Source organism: Eubalaena glacialis, chromosome 1 (genome assembly GCF_028564815.1).
Source record: "Eubalaena glacialis isolate mEubGla1 chromosome 1, mEubGla1.1.hap2.+ XY, whole genome shotgun sequence".
NCBI classification, from domain to species: Eukaryota; Metazoa; Chordata; class Mammalia; order Artiodactyla; family Balaenidae; genus Eubalaena; species Eubalaena glacialis.
The window spans coordinates 39,921,024-39,933,973 of record NC_083716.1 but is presented as its reverse complement, the minus strand read 5'-3'; the positions used below and the strand labels follow the sequence as shown (position 1 = coordinate 39,933,973).

At 34.7% G+C, this 12,950-nt stretch overlaps 1 protein-coding gene across 1 annotated transcript in view; it reads left to right on the top strand.

The window, feature by feature from the left end:
• A1CF (APOBEC1 complementation factor) overlaps positions 1–12,950 on the top strand; it is a 78,685-nt gene that overhangs the window by 31,612 nt on the left and 34,123 nt on the right. The gene's annotated exons all lie outside the window — the stretch shown is intronic.

Below are 12,950 nucleotides of genomic sequence, written 5' to 3'. Positions count from 1 at the left end.
ATAAGGAAAACAAGGCTCAAGGAGTTAGGTAGCTTGTCCAAGATTTACAGGCCATCTTAATTCCACTGCAATTGGCCAAAATTTCTGGCAAGATTTACAGAACTAAGAGCTGTTATAATGTTATCTTTAAGATTGCAGTTTGAGAGATTAGCATGGCAGAGCATGCTAAAAATATTTTGTTGAGCTTAAACTTTGTAACATGATTCACTTTAAGTAATTATTTGTTAGCAGAATGACTACTGGAACAGAAATTTTCTAGTAATGTAGAAACCTAAAATTCTGAAACCTAGCTATCTAGATCTAAAGCCTCTAATCAAGATGTAAATATATACATGACTTGGGTCAATCACTTTGAATGATTTGGAAAATGCCTTCTGATTTTGGCTTCAAAGTGTAGAAAATCACCCAAGACTTCAAATCAGAGACCTGCTATTCAACCCAGTATCTACCACACACAAGTATGATCTATATTTTAAATCTTTTTTTAAAATTGATGTGTAGTTGATTTACAATGTTGTGTTAGTTTCAGATGTACAGCAAAGTGATTCAGTGATATATATATATATTATTTTTCATATTCTTTTCCATTGTAGGTTATTACAATATATTGAGTATAGTTCCCTGTGCTATACAGCAGGTCCTTGTTGTTTACTTATTTTATATATAGTAGTGTGTATACGTTAATCCCAAACTCAAGTCCCTTAACTGCTCTCGGCCTTAATTTCCCAGAAGGTTGAGTAGGACCTACCCCACTCTTAGTCAAGATTTTGTGATTCTAGCATCTGCTCAACCTAGTTACTGGTCAGCAAACTTGTCTAATTGGAAGAGGAAACCAGCATGTATTGAGACATAGCTTCAAACTCTACAATTTAGGGAAAATCCTTTAGCCTTCTCAATACTTCAGTCTTCCTACTCTGGATTACAGAAAACATTAGTATCGTCATCAAAAAAAAAAAAGAACATCAGGTTTACTTTTTTAAAAATCTCTGTACACAAATGAAGGTAAATATGTTAATACAATTCAGGGAGCCTACCCATAAAATGATATTTTTAAATGTTATGGTATTTGCTAAGTTAGGGTTTGAAGGATTTGCTTCTGCTCTTCTTTGCGGTCTCTGATATTGAATGCTGAATACTTGCAAAACAAGAATTCGAAAAAGAGAGGGTGACAATTTGTGCTCTCTTATCACTAGCAGGACAAATACAGTGGTCAAAAATAGAATTTTGCAGGTTACTTAATAACGTGAGCCAGTCCTTTACATACAAACTGATGCAATAAAACGTGCTTGTGAGGGCTTGAAAATATGCTTTGTGATATCCTTTTTTTAATAATAATTGGATATCTTTAGAATTGATAGCTAAATTTTTTATCAAAGTTCTTTAAAGAATAAAAGAACCTTAATGCAATACTCTGCATATATAGGTTCAATAAATATTATTGATAAAAATTGTGTAATATTGACAAGTTAAACTTTCAACTTAGTTGCATTATGCCACACGGAAAGATTTTGGAAGTGTGCCACAATGTTAGCTTGTAAACAGACTTTGTCTCCAGGCAATGAAATTATGTGTGGGGCTTTTTTTTCTCACTTTTTCACTCTTAACTGTACTTCCCAGATTTTCTAAAACTACTATTTATTTCTTTGAGAGTCAAAGGAAAAAAAAAATCACATTATGATGAACCTTTCCTCCAGAACGCATTACTAGCGTGGGTCATCAATTCTGTGACATGCGATGCTTCTTTCAGCTGGAATTTTCTCCTAAAATCTAGAAAAATACATTTTCATAGATGAACATTTTCAGAAAACTTTCCATCCAATGTGGAGTCAGTTTACATCAGTTTTAATTCTACTACAAGGAAAGTTAAATATATAGCTAATAAAGATCACCCTCAAGTAGTCTGAATATTTTTTTAAAGAAGACTCAGGATACTTATATACTATTTTTAAGTGATTTAAAATATGGTGTGTATTAACACTTTGTCCAATTACCCTATTGATAATCTATTTTCTAAAAATTATTACAACAAATATTTATGTGGTATGTCAGTCCCATGGCTCGCTTAATCCAGTGGTTGTCCTTAAACAGTTTTTTTGTTCTTGTTTTTCTGTTTTGTTTCCTTAGTCCCTATTATTGAACACAATGTGTTAGTGTTGGTCCTTGGCATGACAGAAGTATAAGGTGTAGCAGCCGACCTAAAATGCATAGCAAGTAGTTGCAATAAAAATGAATTTATCCAGAATTTAAAAGGACACCATAAGACTGCATTAAATGAGCAATACAGCTGTGGGTGTTACCTTTCTGTTTAGAGCCTTAAAACTGACCGTAGTCTTTGACCTAAGGAATGAGGACAAATATTTAGACATAAGGATGCTCATCATAGTGGAATTTATGTTTAAAAATATTGGACATATCCTAAGTGTCCAATAAAATATTACTGGTCATATAAAATATGTCACCCTTATATTTCCAAATTATATAGTCATGTAAACCTGTGATTTCAAAGACATGGAGAAATGTCCAAATTTTAATGTTTAGTTAAAAATCAGAATGCAAAACTGTATATATCAGTTTACAGATCATATTTTAAGAAATTATTCACACACACAAATATTGGAAGATAATGAAATGTAATCTCTGATGAGAGTAGTTTTTTCTCCCTTGTGCTCTTTATTTTCCAAACTTTCTATAATGAATATGGATTATTTTTATGTCAAGGAAAAAATCTCATGAAGTAGAAAAAATTTATAAGAAGCATTCGGTTAGGAATAGAAAAGTTGGGAAAATTTCATGAAGAAAACATTACTGAAGCTGGATGATAGGTGCTTGTGTTCATTAGGCTATTATTTCTAATTCTTTATATGTTTACTACATGTATATTTAATAGTGATATAATTCAACCCTTCCATTTTACAGTTGGAAAACAAGCCCCAGAGTTATACAATTCAGGAGAGACATAAGCCAGAGGTCAGCAAACTGACCCATGACTCAAATGTGACCACAGCCTGTTTTTGTAGTGATTGAAGGCTATGAGTGATTCTCACAATTTCAAAAGGTCGGGTTTTTTTTTAATCCTAAAATATCAACTATCTGGCATTTTATAGAGAAAGTTTGCTGACTCCCAACTCTTATCCTTAATCTAGTACTCTATGCTATAAGTTAATTCACAGGTTTTGTAAAAAATTGAAGTACAGTTGATTTACCATGTTGTGTTAATTTCTGGTGTACAGCAGTGATTCAGTTATACATATATATACACACACATATATTCTTTTTTATATTCTTTTCCATTATGGTTATGGTTTATCACTGGATATTGAATATGGTTTCCTGTGCTATACAGTAGGACCTTGCTGTTTATCCATCCTATATATAATAGTTTGCATCTGCTAATCCCAAACTCCCAATCCACCCGCCACCCACTCCCTCTCCCCCTTGGAAACCACAAGTCTGTTCTCTATGCCTGATTCACAGTTTTTAAAGAAAACTTCCTATAACATAGATGAGCATTTAAGATTCCTTAAAGGAAGTAGGAGCATCCCTCCTTGTCCTACCCACCAAATGAAGTCTAAACCCTCATTCATTCACTTATTGATTCATTTATTGATTCCACAAAGAGAGACACGGTGCCTGCCTTCATGAAAATTACTCATGGGAAGACAGAAAATAAACAAGAAATAAAATAATGACATATCATGTTGAGTGCTATGAATGTCATAAATCAGGTTAAATGACAATGGCAGGAGGGCTTCTTCAGACAAGATGACATTGAAGCTGAGACTTAGAGGATGAGAGCAAACAAACATTGCAAGGAGCCAAGGACAAAACAGCATCCTTGGCAGAGGGGACCACTTGGGTGATACTGATTAACCAAAATATTTGTAAAATGCACAACACTTTTCAGTGGTGAAGACATTAGTTTGTCTTAATTTCAAAGATCCAGTAAGATTACAGCAGATAAATGAGAAATCAGTGGGCTTCATCCTTCTCTTCCTTTTTTCATCAGTCATCAGTCTGTTCCTGGGAACAATTTCCTCAAACTAGAATAAAATACAGACTTTAATTCCCATTTCTCAAACTTTGCTTTCTAGGCGTGTTCTCTTATTTGGAGTTTCACTGCAACTGCATATTTTAATTCTAATTTATTCAGTTCCTCAATAAATATGTACCAGCCATAAGGTACAAAGGATGGCACTAGATCTGATTAGGAGACCATCCCTCTGCTAAGTGTGCCTCAAACTAAGTTAACTCCCCTATCTCTCTGGTTTGGTATAACGTACTTTAGTAAATTTCCTTGGGTATTTTTCAAATTACAATTTTTCCTACAAATAATGCAATAAAAAATAAGTAACTTAGGATCCCAGAGTTTACAAATGGCTTCGACTAGACTAGCTCAGTGAGAAACAGACAGAGGAACACTGTGGCATTGACATTCTTTTCCAACCACCACACAAAAATCCTAGGGACAGAAAAAGGAATTTGACTTCATGGTAAAATATAGTTCTTGGGTCCTACTTTTTCTTCTATTGCCTGTTCTCACCAACTGCTCCTGTCCCCACTATCCAAGGACTTATCGTTCATGCACTTGGTGAATGACCTAATTCCTTAAATAGGTGGCACTAAGCATGAGAACAGGGTGGGACCAGTAGATCATCACAGGCACGTGTTTCCCTAAGCTTATCACTCCAGCCACCCACAGGCTAACTTAATTATCAAGCTCCTTAGAAGCCTTGCTTCTACTAGCTAGCAATGCCGTAGGCTGGTGTGGAAGACTCCAAATGAAGGAGCAGCTCTGTGAATCTTTTTGTAGAGAATGTGTACCTGACATGGGATGGGAACTTCAGCATCCCAAGAAATAGAAAGGCATTCCAGGAGCTATTTTCAAACAGCAATGAATTTCTCCTCCAATAGCCTAATAGAGAGTTGGTTATATATGAGGTCTTCAATATAAAGTTCAAAATCTTTGCAAAATATGGATTATAGTGTTTTCCCTTAAACTAGAAGCACATAAGGGTTTCCATTTTATCAGCTTAAAAATTGGTGTAAATTTCATGACTCAAATACACAGAAGCATCGATAGCTGTTTTGAACTTTAGACTTTGTTTGCAGACAACTTCAGGATTTTTTAAATTGTTACCTGTTAATACCAATCAGCAACCAAAAATAAGTGGCTCTTCATCTTCAGAAACTAAAATCTTATTATGACATGCAAAGAGAGCTCTCTAACATAGGCTAAGGAGAAAAAAATGAGCTCACAGAACCATACAATCATGAATTTGGGTAGGACTTCAGTAGCTGTGATCCTTTTTTTAACATTGTTTCAGAGATGCAGGGTAGAGAGCCGAACTGATGTTAAACGGTACCTTGACAGAGGATTCAATAACCTTGAATTTCATCATGAGAGAATTATTCCACTTTCAATTCTATTTTAAGCTTTCTGATGAGGGAAGTCATTGAAGGTACGTCTTAAACACCTCTCCAGCCCCTGTTAATCTTTTTTGTTGTTGTTGTTATTTTTTAACATCTTTATTGGAGTATAATTGCTTTACAATGTTGTGTTAGTTTCTGCTATATAACAAAGTGAATCAGTTATATGTATACATATATCCCCATATCCCCTCCCCCTGCTAATCTTTTTAAACAGCAGAACTAGGGCTCAGAACTTTTACTAGACAACGATGTCCAGCTAGAACTTGATCATGGTTTCCTTCCTTTGCAGTTTCTTTTATAATGACCTTCCATCTGTGGGAAATGATACTCCACTTATGAGAACGATATTTTTTTTGTGTAAGTTTAAGAAAGTGAATCAATGCAAAGAAAGTCATTAAGTAATTAATGGACCAGGTGTCAAGGGGATATGCAATGGAGACACATTGGTTTTAAAAATCCCTACATTTCCTTTAAGGGTCCTATTGACTAACTCAGAAAACATCCTATGAACATTTTTCCACATTTTAATATGGTCAAAGTCAGCCTCCCTTTCACAACCATCCTAATACCCTCCCAAGACCTCTGCAATTACCTAGTTAACCCTATTCCCTTTTAAATGAAGAATTTCAAGTCAGGAGAAATTTAGTGTCTTGCCGAGACCCTCAGCTTGTAAAAATTCATGGGGGTGTGATAAGGAGAATAATTACTGTATAAAATTTCTCACATGCTAAAAGACAAGTGCATTTGATGGAATTCTCCTTGGCATATGTTGAACTAGGAAAGAACAGAAGAGCAATTAACCCAAACCAAATGTTCATTATCTGCATATGGCCAAATGTCCTTATTTGCATGTGGATATCTTTATGTCGTTCAATCAGATCTCTGACTACTATTAGTCAATTCAGAAAGGCAAATGGTACCTATAATAAAAAGTTGGATGGGCCTATTGAATAAATTACACATTGCAAAAAGATAAGAGCCCAAAATGGATAAAGGAATCACCAAAGATTTCACCTAGTTATTTTATAGATGGAATTTATAGGTTCCTGGAGATTGCGGCAGTAAGACAAGGCAACTGCCCAGAGCCAGAAGTGAGCATGAACACAGCAAATCCTGGTCTCAAGATAATATATGCTGTGCAGTCCATCATTAGAGAAACTCATGGCAAATGTGAACAGAGGGTCTTAGAAGTTAATTGGCATTTTACTTGTTCTCTTATGTAGAAACACTCCAAAAACATATATTTTCTGATTTCTAATTTTTTGTAAGGATGGTCTTGAATTTAATATACCCATGAATTGGCCAAAAACATATAATAAGCTTTACAAAATGCAAGTTATTTTTAGAAGCCTGTTTGCTCTTAAATACTTCAACAACTGAGATACTGAATTCCTCAAGGGTGGCTGTCACACATAATCCATAAAGGGAAAATATTAGAAGATGATATTATTAAAGGCATCATCTGATAACAAGTTAGTTCTGCCTCCATAAGACAACTAATAACTTGCAATGAAATTAGGACTATTTTCCTAGGCAATAGGCTTTCAACAGTCAGTCTTCCAAAGTGATACAGGAACATGATTCATAATTTGCTGATAGTTGTTTTTATGAACAAACCATACCATATATTTTTTAAAAATCAAATGGGAGAGCTTTTTGAAGACTGAAACAAAGATAAATTTTCAAAAGCCAAAATCTATTTGCATCTTTGTGATTTTTGCCATAAACATATACAGCCAAAAATAATATTTATTTAGAATTCATTAAATAACTTGAATAGAAATACGGAGTTTAGTGTTAAAAGTAGACTTTTTCTCTTATGTAATTGGAAAAGGTTTTATGTGATAAATATATTTTCCTGATGTACAATAAAATAAATGCATAACTATTAAAATAAATCATTGGTCTATAAACCACCTAATATTACCTCACATAAAATATTTTGAGAAACTCTGGGCTGTATGATGATAAAGTTAAATTTATATTCATGTATTATGTTCCTGCCCTAAGTTTGCCTCTTTGTTACTAACTATAGTACCACATTTCTACAAATTCCAACATCCCGTTTATTCAGTCTTTACACCATAATTGTTATTGCTCTTTCTAAAGAAAATATCTGGCATTCATATTGTGTATGAATGCAAAGATTGTAAAAAATAGCTAATAATGGTAATGCCAACTTCCACAGTATATAAGTTAAATAAATTCTGCCTTCGAAAAATTCTTAGCCTAAAATAGATTTTACCAATATGAAGTCACTGGTCTTAAGATGTGCAGGTAAACAAACAATACACAAAACAGATCATTATCTTTCATACAGAATTAACAAAATAAACATTCCCTATAGCACCGTCTGTTGTCCTCAACAACAATAACAGCATTAGCAGACCAAAGTTAAAATCACATCTAAGAGGATTCTTTTGGTACATCTTACATAAGGCCCCTTAGATATGCCTTGAACCCTATCACATATTGAGATATATAGTTCGTACACCGGTGAAAGGTAATAGAAATAATGCCTTGTAAAGACCTTTATTCAATCTTTCAAATCAACAACCAGGAAAATATGGTATTAATTTATGAACTGCAATAGACACAGTCCAGAGAGCTGTTCTCAATGCATTGGCATCAGCTGTGAGAAGAGACCACAGGAGTTTAGCCATGGAACCATTGTTCTTGGTATGGTGGTGGTGACTGGCATGCTTGTGAAGGTTAGAAATGTCACCAAGCATGGGGAGATTGTCCAGCACCTGAGCGATCAGGAGGAGAAATAGATACAAACATAGTCAATTGGAAAATGGGTAGGAGAACATCTGAAAGCAGTTTATAAGGAAACATACACCATTTCTTCCCTCTTGGCAAGAAAAAACAAAGGATCAAAGGGAACCACAAAGATGATCACAGATTTGGAATACAAAATTTCCAAAGAACCGTTAAAGGAATTGAAATTACTACTCAGAAAAATAGACTGAATGAGGGTTCATTAATTAATATTCTTCTAGTTTATGAATCAGTTCATTTATGTGAGACAACCAACCATCTGGTGTCCATGTTTGATGAAGTTGAACAAGAAAGTAGGTGTGACACACAACATACAAAACTGTGAGGCTGGTAAGCCTGAGAAGAAAAGTCATCACGACTTTTGAACAGTATATTTGCCAAGTTCACCAGATTGAGAATCAGAGGACATTTAGTCTAGTGTTTTCTACAATAAATTAAACCAGTGTAACTTTAAGGAAGTCACATAATATCTCTGGACTCAGTTTCCTCATCTGTAAAATGAGCATATTGGGTTAATATAAAAAAACAGAGAAAAATGTTATAACTACAAGCATGAACTCAGGATTCAGATTTTGTCTTTGCCACTTACTGCTTGTATGTCTTTGGATTTCTCACCTACGAAATGAAAGTAATAGTCGTATCATCCTCATAGGTTTGTTGAGAAGATTAAATGAATTAATACCTGGGAAGCACTTGGCACATTGCTTGACTCAGAGTTAGCCGCTGTTTTAGCCGTTGTTTTTTGCTGCTGTTACTATTATGTGCAAGTATTAGAGGTAAATTCTGGCTGATTAAGCAGAAAAGGAGTTTATTAAAAGGATGCTGGTTTACAGAAATTTTGAATTTAGAGAACTAGATTCAAGAGTAAGCTTTTAGGAAAAAAAATAGATATGTATATGTATAACTGAATCACTTTGCTGTACGCCTGAAACTAACGCAACATTGTAAATCAACTATACTTTAATAAATAATAATAAATTAAATTAAAATTTAAAAATTTTTTAAAGAGTAAGCTTTTAGGAATGAAACCCAAAACCACACCACAAACCTGGAATGATAAGAAAATGTATCCAAGGAGGATTCAACACTAATGTTAGCACGTTGAAAATTTCTGCACCAGAACTCAATTTAACTTTATCATAACCATTACTGTCCTAGTTGCAAGGGACACTAGAAAAGCAAGTATCTGCTATTTTTAACTCCTATAGGAAAAGGGCAGTTTTGCCCAGATTTCCCAGATGTATTAAAAGATCAGATGCCAGGTGGCCCAAATTAACTCAGTCCACTTGTCCTTCATGCTAAGATTTATTGCTTAGAATCATTTACTAAAGGTTGGGTGGTTTTATCCAAGGTCAAGAAGATGGTATATAAAATTTCTTAAAGACTCTATGGTTCCTTCATGAAAGGCTTAAAATATCTGCGACAGAAGGGACTTCCAAATACTTACTGGGTAGGCTCAGTATCCAGTATTTAAATTAAAGCCACTGGATTTATAGTTAGAATGAGGTCTTTAATTTTTAAATTTACACAGTTGAAGGTCTTCACCTATTTATGTGTGACTTGAGAGAATAAATGGTTTCCAAGTCTTTGATTGGAAAAATAAAAGATCCCAGAGTTCAATGAACAAACATTCATGGCAAACAAAAACCTATATTTTCTCTCTCTGAATGACTAATACATTTGTGCTGCTGGAGGAATTCATCTCACAAGAAGGACATCAGCCGGGAGAGGAAAGAGCAGCTATAACTAGGCTTTATCTATTTTAAACTCCTCAACTATAAAAATACTGCCTAAAATACCAGCAATCCAGCTCCCAACTGTCCTTTCCGAGTAACGGACAGCTATTTCAACCCCATGACTAATGCCCAGCGCCTGTCTTAAAGTGGCCTGGACCTCCACCACTGGTTCATTCCCAGCCCAGTGGGTGGCTCATAGGGCAAATCTCCCCCAGTGCTTGAACTTCACCAGTCAGACTCTTGGTGATCCCCCAAAATACTCTTGGTGAATTTATTTCAATTGTTTACAGAAACAACAGAATTAATCATCTCTCCTACCCAATCATTTTGGCTTATAAGCAGATGAATTCTCCTATATACATGACATGCACAAAATAGTTTGATGACATTTTTTAACAATTATAGCAAGAAAGTTGAGGGGAAAATTCTAAAGTTCAATCTGCTGGTTGCCTATTTATTTTCAAGCTATCACACAAAGCTTGTCAAACGAGAAATTCTGGAATAACCATTTCACTATGATGCGATGAAAGTTTGGTTTCCTCAGCATGAATAGTAAAAATACTGCCAAGTTTATACTAAATTTATTCCAATAATCCACTGAATAGTATATCTCCAGACATTTAAGAAATACGAAAATGGCCTCAGAGGGAACAGCATCAACCAAATGGTGACAGTCGACCCAAGGAAGTGGATTGTAGTATGGCAATAGAAATACACCTTTCTGTAAGCAATAAGTATGAGATATGTTCTTCCCCAAAATTTGTGTAGTAAAACGACTGGAAATTGGAAAGGATTTTAAATGCAGCGGAGAGTTTTCAATTCAGTGGCATGATAATATTTTCATAAACAAAGTACTTAAATGTGTGAATCTGTTATAAGTGATTAGGCTACCACATAACAAAGCAAAATGTAGTAGGAATTAAGCTGATGGCCTTTGAAACCAGACTGCCTGGCTTCAAATCCTGACTTTTCCACTCCCCAACCACATGATCTTGGCAAATTACTTAATCTCTGTGGGCTTAACTGTCTTCTGTAAGGTCCGGATAGTAATAGCCTTTAACCCATGATATTGAGAATTAGAACAGTGGTGTCATATACTAAGTGTTATATAGGTATTTGTTAAGTAAGAAAACTTTAAATATGTCTCTGAAAATATCAAATTCATTTTTTTAGGAAATTCTTGGTTGAGATATGCTCATTGAATTCTTACGTTTTGTTTTGTTTTTCCCTGTAAGTATAAAACATTTTATTTCTCAGATTTTTCAGTGACAGTTTTTCTACTGGATAATCCTGCAAGAATATAGGGGAAGAAAAAAATACAAGAACTCTTGAGGCAAATATATCAATGTTTAGTAAAATGAAAAGCACCTACTTGCTTGAAGCAAAAAGTAATCAAGGCAAGGTAGAACACCCATATGACATCTTTTTAATTTAAGGCAACATGATTAAATTAGCAGGAATTTTTTTAAATGATTGCAATCACAGACATCATTTAAATACTTAAATACTGTGATCCAAAAAGCCTTTGTACTGCCACTTATAAAATAATTGAGAAAGTCTCAAGTTAGTATATATAGAGATTTAACAGTGAAACTAGAAGCTGCTTTACTTTGATTTTTTTGACAAACAACTATCACAAAAAACAATGTCTTTAAATAACTAACATGTCTTTTGAAAATATACATAGAAAAATATTTGGAAAGGCAGACAAACTTAACAGTAACTATTTCTACAGATGGGTAGGGTGATGCGTTGGGGAATTTTTCTTTTTACTTTATACATGACTAGGTTTTATCCAACATCATGTATCATTTTATGGTATAAAAGTTTTTTTAAAGTAGAAATTGTAGAAGTTAGCAATGAATACTGATATTTGGTCTTTTATGTTTTCCTTTCTCCAAAAATCACTTAAAGTATGACAAAGAGCTTTGGCTATGCCTAAGTGGAAAGTAAATTTATTCTTCTCCAGCAAATGAATTATTTCAGCTCAATAGTGGTGGATTAGGCCTATCTTTCACTTTGGGGCCCCTGAAGTTATTTTTAGGTCATTAACCTTCAGAAAAATAAAGACAGCAGGGCAGACAAGCATCGGTGCTGCTCCTCCCCCAAAAGGACATTGAATTTACCAAGGATTTTTTTAGAACAAAGGAAAAAAAAAAAAATAGAAGCTAATGCTACAGTATTTGGACTGAGAACAGCATTGCTCTCCGCAAAGAGATGCAACATTAGTAAACAACTTTCACCATCTTGTCAGCTTTGAAGACAGATTTAAGTCCCTCACTGGTTACCCCCAAAATTAGCCAGTCCACTCTTTCAAATGTTAACCTTCATGATGTTTCTATTTAGGGGCCCACATTGCCTTGCTCAGTGCATGAAACAGCCTCAATCCAGGGAGGCAAGAAGAGAATTAATAACTATTGAATATATATCACATGCCAAGACCTGTGCCATGCAAATTTGATACATTATCTCCTTTAATAAAAAGCTGATAGTATCTCCACTTAATATATGAAAAACACTGAGGTTTGGGGAAGTCAAGCAATTTGCCCAACGCCCCACAGCTAGTGGGTCATGGAGCCAAGTAGTTCAGGTCCAGAACCTCATAGACTTCAATATTAAATCAGAACCCCAGATTCAAATTATAATCAGATCCTTTGATGATCAGGCATTGGTGAGTTTGAATGGCAAAATAATAACAATCCAAAAAAATAACAACCCTTTATATTTGTCCAGCACTTTATAAGTTTTCACAGTGCTTATCTGGAGCAAGTCGCTGAAGCAAGAGCATGGTGTTGAAATTCACACAAAAGAGGGACTTCCTTGGTGGTCCAGGGGATGAGACTCCGCACTCCCAATGCAGGGGGCCTGGGTTCAATCCCTGGTCAGAGAACTAGACCTCACATGCATGCCACAACTAAGAGTTCGCATACTGCAACTAAAGATCCCACATGCCACAACTAAGCCCCAGTGCAGCCAAATAAATAAATATTTTTTAAAAAATTC